Here is a 6,758-nt window from a genome sequence, read left to right on the forward strand (position 1 = left end):
GTGGGCCGAGACCTTCCCAGCCCCTTGCCACAATGTTTGCAAATAGCGGAGGCCACTTCTTGCGGGGCCGCCGGAGGGGGGGCCGATGGGGCTCCCACACCCCCAGCCCGGCTGTGGGTCCCGCTCTGCCCTATAGCCTCCCATATGGGCGAGGGGCTGCCCCGATGGCTTTGTTGGCAGCGTGGGCCGCGGAGCCAGGGGAGCGGGGAGGAATGTCCCCGCTCAATGCCCACCACGCCGGGGCTGACAGCCCTGAAATCGGGCTGTCACTTCCCGTCTGGACAGCCCTTCACCTCCATTCGCCGTGCCTTGTTAGGATCCCGCCGCATTCAGCCAAGACAAACACTGCACTTAACCCTCCGGATCCCGACGGCCCCTCCGGAGGACGCGGGGCTCCGAGCAACGCGGTGGGCACGGGGATGCGCCACCACCACGGGGACCTCAATGGGATGGGGCACCCCAGCAGGGCGGCATCCCTGGAAGCGGTGTTTTAGGGTCACCCCCAAACCCTCTTCATATCCCCCAAGGGACGCCCTCAGCCCACCCCTCCCTGCAGACCCCACGACCACCCGGAGCCCGCATCCCCTTCCCACAGCCCCCCCAGTGGGACACCCACCCCGCAGCATCCCCTGGCCCCGATGAAAGGGAGCGCGGAGCTTTTCCTTTGACACAATTAAGGAGCGCGGGGTCCCAGCGCCTCGGCCCGCCGCAGTGTGTTAAATTAATGTAGCAGAAAAAATCATTATGCGGGGACACAGATGGAAGTGACCAAGCAGAAAATGCGATGTGCAGCGGCGGAGGACCCCTGTTACCCGTGTAAACACAGAGGGGAAGGACGGGTTTCCCAGCGCTTGGGGCGAGGAGGTGACCGGGGTGCCCCTGTGCTGAGGTTGGGGCAGGACCCGGACTGGTCGGGCTGATGTGAGGCACTGGGGTGGGAATGGGGAGAGGGGGTCACGGCTAACCTGGGTGTGGGGCACAGGGCCATGCGTGTGGCCGGGACCGGCTCGCAATTACCATGTCATTATGTGCCGGCACAGCCGTGGCTAACGGAGCAGAAAAGCGGCACCCGTGGGGAACGGGGTGGTGGTGGGGGTCCCACAGGGACACTCGGCCCCACGTGTGCGTGTACCCTCCTGAGCACATGGGCATCCTCTGGGCACCCCTGGCACCACGGGCACCCCGATGTACGCTGCTTTGTGGCTGTGGGCAACTGCACCCAGCCCAGGAGGGAGTGGGACCATGGGGGTTCTGCTCCTTGGGTGGGTAAATCCTAAGGGCAGACAAAGCCCGGGGGTGGCTCTAAGCTTCTCAGCAAACACAGGGGGTCCTGGGGCTGCACCTTGAGCAGAAATCCCAAACGTAGGGCAGAGCTGGGCGGGGAAACGCAGGACCTGATGCCACCTCCCCTCTCCCACCACCAGGTCCACCCTACTGCCCAGACACGAGCTGAAACTTTTTGTTTTGACCCCATAGTCTATTAAGATTCCAGGTCTGACTTTATACAGGAGCGCCCTGGCGGAGCCCTAATACCCCACACAGCCTAACGCAGCCCTCATTAGCCCCCAGCTGCCCCTGATGGTGGGAAGCTGACCCACAGCTGCACCCCAGCACTAATTAATGACACATTGGTTCTTGGTCACCTGAGCTCCCGGCATTGGGGTGCTCCCTTTCGGGGTGACGCTGGGGGCTGCCCTCTGCCCCAGGGCTGTGAGGGTTATCGCTGTGGGGCTGTGTGGGATGATAACCAGAGCTCCCTGCTGTCAGCACAGCGCGGTGTGAGAGCGCACAGGGATGCTCCCTGCACCCCATCCCTGCCTTGGGGACACCCTGGGGACAGCGGATCCTCCCCACCGCCCCCCCTCCAGCTTTGTCTCTCCACGTTCCCACCCGCCAAATATTCATGCGGGCCCCTTTGCTCCCCGGGGGGCTGCTAATCCCCCCGAAACAGGCCGGGGGATTGTTGACCGAGTTGCCATATCCCTTGAACAAGCAAGCGCGGGCCCCACAGCTGCTGGAGGATTAGCAGCCACCCTTTCGCTGCCGTGGGCCCTGTGCCCCTGCTATGGGACACCTATGGGGCTGCACATGTGCATGCATCTGTGCAAAGCCATCAGCATGGGTGTGCGTGCATGCAAAGGTACTGACACGCGTGTTCACGAATGTAAAGCTACCAGCACGCATGTGCATGCATGCAGGAGACCCCCTCCCCCCATCTGCATCGCGCACACATGCAAATGTGCAGCATGAGGGCACCCATGGGGCAAAGACCCCACGTGAAGGTGCTGAGAGCTGCTGGCTGTGGGCAGAGGCATTGCGAGGAGCAGCTCCCACGCTCCGGAATTGTGGGTCACTGGAATTACATTAATTAGCTGATGCTAATGGTGGCTAATTAGCAGGCGGCTGTGCTGATGCAGAGCCTGCATGGCTGAGCCACGGAGCCACGCTTTACCCAGGGGTGAGCCATGTGCCATCGCAGGGGACAGCGCAGCATGAAGTAATGTCATGCTGAGCTATGGGGATGAGGGCTATCTGGCAGCCCTAAGAGCCCCTGCTGGACTGCCCCCAGCTCTCCTGCTATCTCGAGAGCTCCCTCGGGTCAGGGTGGATGTGTCCGCACAGACAAGTGGGTGTCACTGGATGCCCAAACAGCTGCCACTTTCATCGTCCCTTATGGGGACCCCTGAGTGCTGGCTGGGTACCCAAGGGTCGTGGGGTGGGAAGGGAAAAAGACCTTTTGTTGTGTCTGTCCCCATCCTGGCTGGGTGCTCCAAGTGACACACAGCGTTGCTGGGGGCTGCAGTGCGTGGCACCGCGGGGACATCCTGCAGCACCCCAAGTGGCTGCCAAGGGGCTGTGGTCAGCGCCTCATCCCCATTCCGTGGGGCAGACATCCCCATCAGCCCCTGCCCTGGCATTTGGGGGCATTTGGGGGGCAGTGGGGCCAACGTCAGCCAGGCAATGGGGCGATATGCAGCGGGCATGCGTTCTTCCGAAATCGCCAGCGCTGGCACAAGCCACCGTGCCTCTGGTGCGAGCGGAGAGTGTGAAGTTAGGAGATAAAGAAGGAATTAGGAGATAAAGTCTGCCTAATCCCGGCTGCTCCATGCAATTAAAATGAGCTTCACCCCGCTGTAATTGGATGGAAGCCGCCCGCCAGCAGCACCGCGGCTGGGAGGATGCGCCGCGCCGAGCACGGGGACTTATCTCCGCCGCAGAGAAGCGCGAGGGCAGCGGCACCGGGCGCGGGAGTTAATGGGATGAAAGCGGAAAGGCTGACACAAAGGATTAGCGCCCGAAATCCCAGCGTTTGCTGGGAAGGTTTCCTCGCATGGCACCGTGGAGCTGCACCGGGGAGGGGGCTGGCCTGGCCCCCCGGCCCCTCCGTAGGGTCCTAACGACACGTCCAGCTGCTCGTATTAAACAGGAATAAAAAAAAAAAAAACCCAAGTGCAGATTAAAAGGACGCTGATGAAATGCCAGGAGATGAGTTACGGCCCTAATAAACCACCGCCTCCTGACGGGGGTGGGTGCGGGGGGCGGTTTATGAGGCCATTTAGACGGCGCTGGCAGAAAGGTGTAGGAAAGCCATAAAGGCTCCGTCGCCTCTCCTGGCCCCTGAACACCAGAGCGTGGCTGTGTCATAAATCCACGGCAGGGCTGGGGGCCCTCGGCCCCACCGCTGCCCCAGGAGAAGCTGGGTGAAGCCGGGGTCTGGGTGGGTGGCGGCAGCTGCAGGGTGAGAGGAGGGATGGGGTCATCCAGGCACAGGGGCTGGGACGTGCCCTCACCGTTGGCCACCGCTCACTGCTCAGATGGGGATGGGGATGGGACGGGGATGGGGATGGAGATTGAGACAGGGATGAGGCTGGGGATGGGGACGGGGATGGGGATGGAGATTGAGACAGGGATGAGGCTGGGGATGGGACGGGTATGGGGATGGAGATTGAGACAGGGATGAGGCTGGGGATGGGACGGGGATGGGGATGGTACTGGCTAGTGCTTTCCAGTGCAGGCTGCCTCAGTCAGCCTGACTCACCACATCCGGGTTGGGTCATGGTTTCAGCTTTGTCCTCCCGGGGCGCAGTCTCAGCCCCACACCTGGGTGACGCTGGGGACAGCATGATGGATACACCTGTGGCTATGGAGCCTGAGCCCTCTGACAGCCGGCGTGGGGCTCTTGGGGAATGGTCTGGGGGCAGCAGGGATCTGTTAGGGGCAGGGGGCAGCCGGGGGTCCCCAGGAGCAGACAAGACCCCACGGTCCCCATGCAGGACAAGGGTGGGGGCCCCTCTCCCCCCACCACATCCTGACCCAATTTTGGGGCCCACACCTCCCACCGCTTCCCACGCTGCCTCATTAACGAGGAAAGCCGGGAACGGCACGGAGCATCGGCAGGCTGCGAGCGGGGAGCCGAGCCCAAACCCTCACGCAGAGGGGGAACTGCGGGTTTCTGCCGTCCCTTTGAACTCCGGCAGCCGCCTGGAGCTGCGGTTCCCTGAGCACGGAGCAGGGAATTGGGGCACGTCCTGGGGTATCGCTTACGGGCACCCACTCATACGGCATGCTGGGCCACGGGACGTCGGGTTTCTGATGCCATCCCAGGAGAAGAGAAGGTGGCAGAGGGGTGGTGGAGTGGGGACGCGGGGCCGGGAGGTGCCCCGTGACTCAGCCCTGCGAGAGGCAGAGGTGGGGTGGCGATACCGGTGCTAAAATAAACCAGCGAAGCGCGGGGAGAGGAAATTTCTCATTAGGCAGCAATGTGTCGCAGAACCTGTCTGACACAGGGACTGCCCCACGGCCCCCGGACGGGCACGGAGAGATACCGCGAGATCAAAGCGGAATGAGGGCAATAAAGGGGGATCAGAACTCTTTGGGCTTCCGGCTGCGGAAGGAGGAGTGGTGCGGGGGGATGGAAGGCCCTTCTGGGGAAGGGTTCCCCATCCTGGTGCTGGGATGCTGGCGGCTCTTTGTCCCCAGCGTCACTCTTTGGGGACGCTCAGCCCTGCTCCAGGAGGGGACAGGGTTGTGCTGTGACAGTGGGGAGGATGGGCAGTATGGGCAGAACGCCACGTGGCAGAACCAAAGGGGACGGGAAGGAAAGAGTGGGAAGAAAATGATTAAACCAATCCTCTTTTTTTTTTTTTTTTTAATAAATAATAATAAAAAAAAAAGCCCTGGGAAAAAAAGGCTGTGTAGGGTCCTGGCACATGAACAGAGCCTGTAAGTGGTCTTAAAAATTACCAATAAATAATCTTAACGGGAAACAGAAGGAGCAGAGCCGGGGCGCTCGTGGGTGTCTCGCTGCTCCCTGTGAGCATGGGAAAGCGGCCGGGTCCCGTCCCTTTGTGCTGTGTCCCCCCTCGGCGGGCTGTGATGCTGCCCTGGCTCTGTCCATGGGGCAACGACCCGCCTGGATGGCGTCCCGCCGTGTCCCATCCCGTCCCGTCCCGTCACGTGGATGTGGGTTCCCATAAGGCAGCGATGGGGCCGAAGTGTGATGGGGACAGGCAGGGCGCACGGGCACCCGTGGCTCCATCCCGCTGGCTGTTGGCTGCCATGGGCTGAGCGGTGCCGAGCCGTGATCCCTTCCAGCTGCTCCGGCCCCAGGCAGCTGACGGGGCTGCTGGAGCGTCTCCCTGCCAAGTCACTGAGGTGTCAGCCAAGAGTTAGCAGCGACAACGCCAAGCAGCCGGGCGAGCCGGCCAAGCCGTCCGCAACCTTCCTCCTCCTCCTCCTCCTTCTTCTCCTCCTCCTCCATGTCCTCCTCCTCCTCCTTGCAGGGAGAGGCTCACTGCTCCCACCCCGGCCGGGTGCCCCCATGGCTGCTCCCCATGGCCAGGAGAAGGGTCCCGATCATGGGGCAGCCTGCAGCCCATCTGCAGTGGCATTGGTTTCCATGCAGCGGGACCCAACCCTGGTGCCACCCCAGTGTTCCCCCCACCCCCACAGCCAAACCCCTCCACCTGGGCCGCGCATCCCCCCCTTTCCATCAGTGCATCTGGAAAGAGACGGTTCCCCTCTCTCGGAACTTTCCAGATTTCCACAGAGTGGGGAACAATCGGAGCCTTTGTCTTCCCTTAATCTCCTGGTTAGGAATTAAAAGGAGGGAGGGGGGGGGGGGAAGACCCCAGCAGCACAAAAGGCTCTTTGGAAGGGCTGGGAGAGGGGAGAGCTGAGTGCGGGGAGGGCACAAGCAGGGCTCACCCCCGATACGTCCCTCCAGGGCCACCCCGTCCCCATCGCTGCCCCCACTCCCCCATAGCGCACCCACAGTGGCACTGCGGAGCATCCCCACGGGGCGGTCGCAGACCCATAACCCACCACCCTGACCCCACAAGAACCACGCGGGCACCGCAGAGCTCCGTAAAATTCCTTAAATAATTTAATCGCAAAAAAAAAAAAAAAAAAAAAAAAAGTCTTTTTTTTTGTTTTTTTTTAACCTTTTGTTAAAAAATATTTGTACAAACGCACGCTCGCATCGATCCGCACTGCTGCCGGTGGTCGCCTTTGCTTTCTTTCCCCATTAAACGCACCTTTCTTTCTCTCTGTACACATTTGTATGAAGGGAAGCGGCGGGCACAGCGTGGGATGCAACACCTCGGGAGCAAACCCCGGGAGCTGAACCTCCCCCCTCAAAAGCAGCAAAGCCAAGCGAAGAGCAAGCAGCGGGGGCTGCTATGGGGAGCAGGGCTCCGGGATCCCCACTGCAGCGATGGAGCCCCAGGGGTGGGGGCAGGTGGTGCAGAGCCCTTCAG

This window comes from Gallus gallus, chromosome 9, assembly GCF_016699485.2.
Source record: "Gallus gallus isolate bGalGal1 chromosome 9, bGalGal1.mat.broiler.GRCg7b, whole genome shotgun sequence".
Classification (NCBI taxonomy): Eukaryota; Metazoa; Chordata; class Aves; order Galliformes; family Phasianidae; genus Gallus; species Gallus gallus.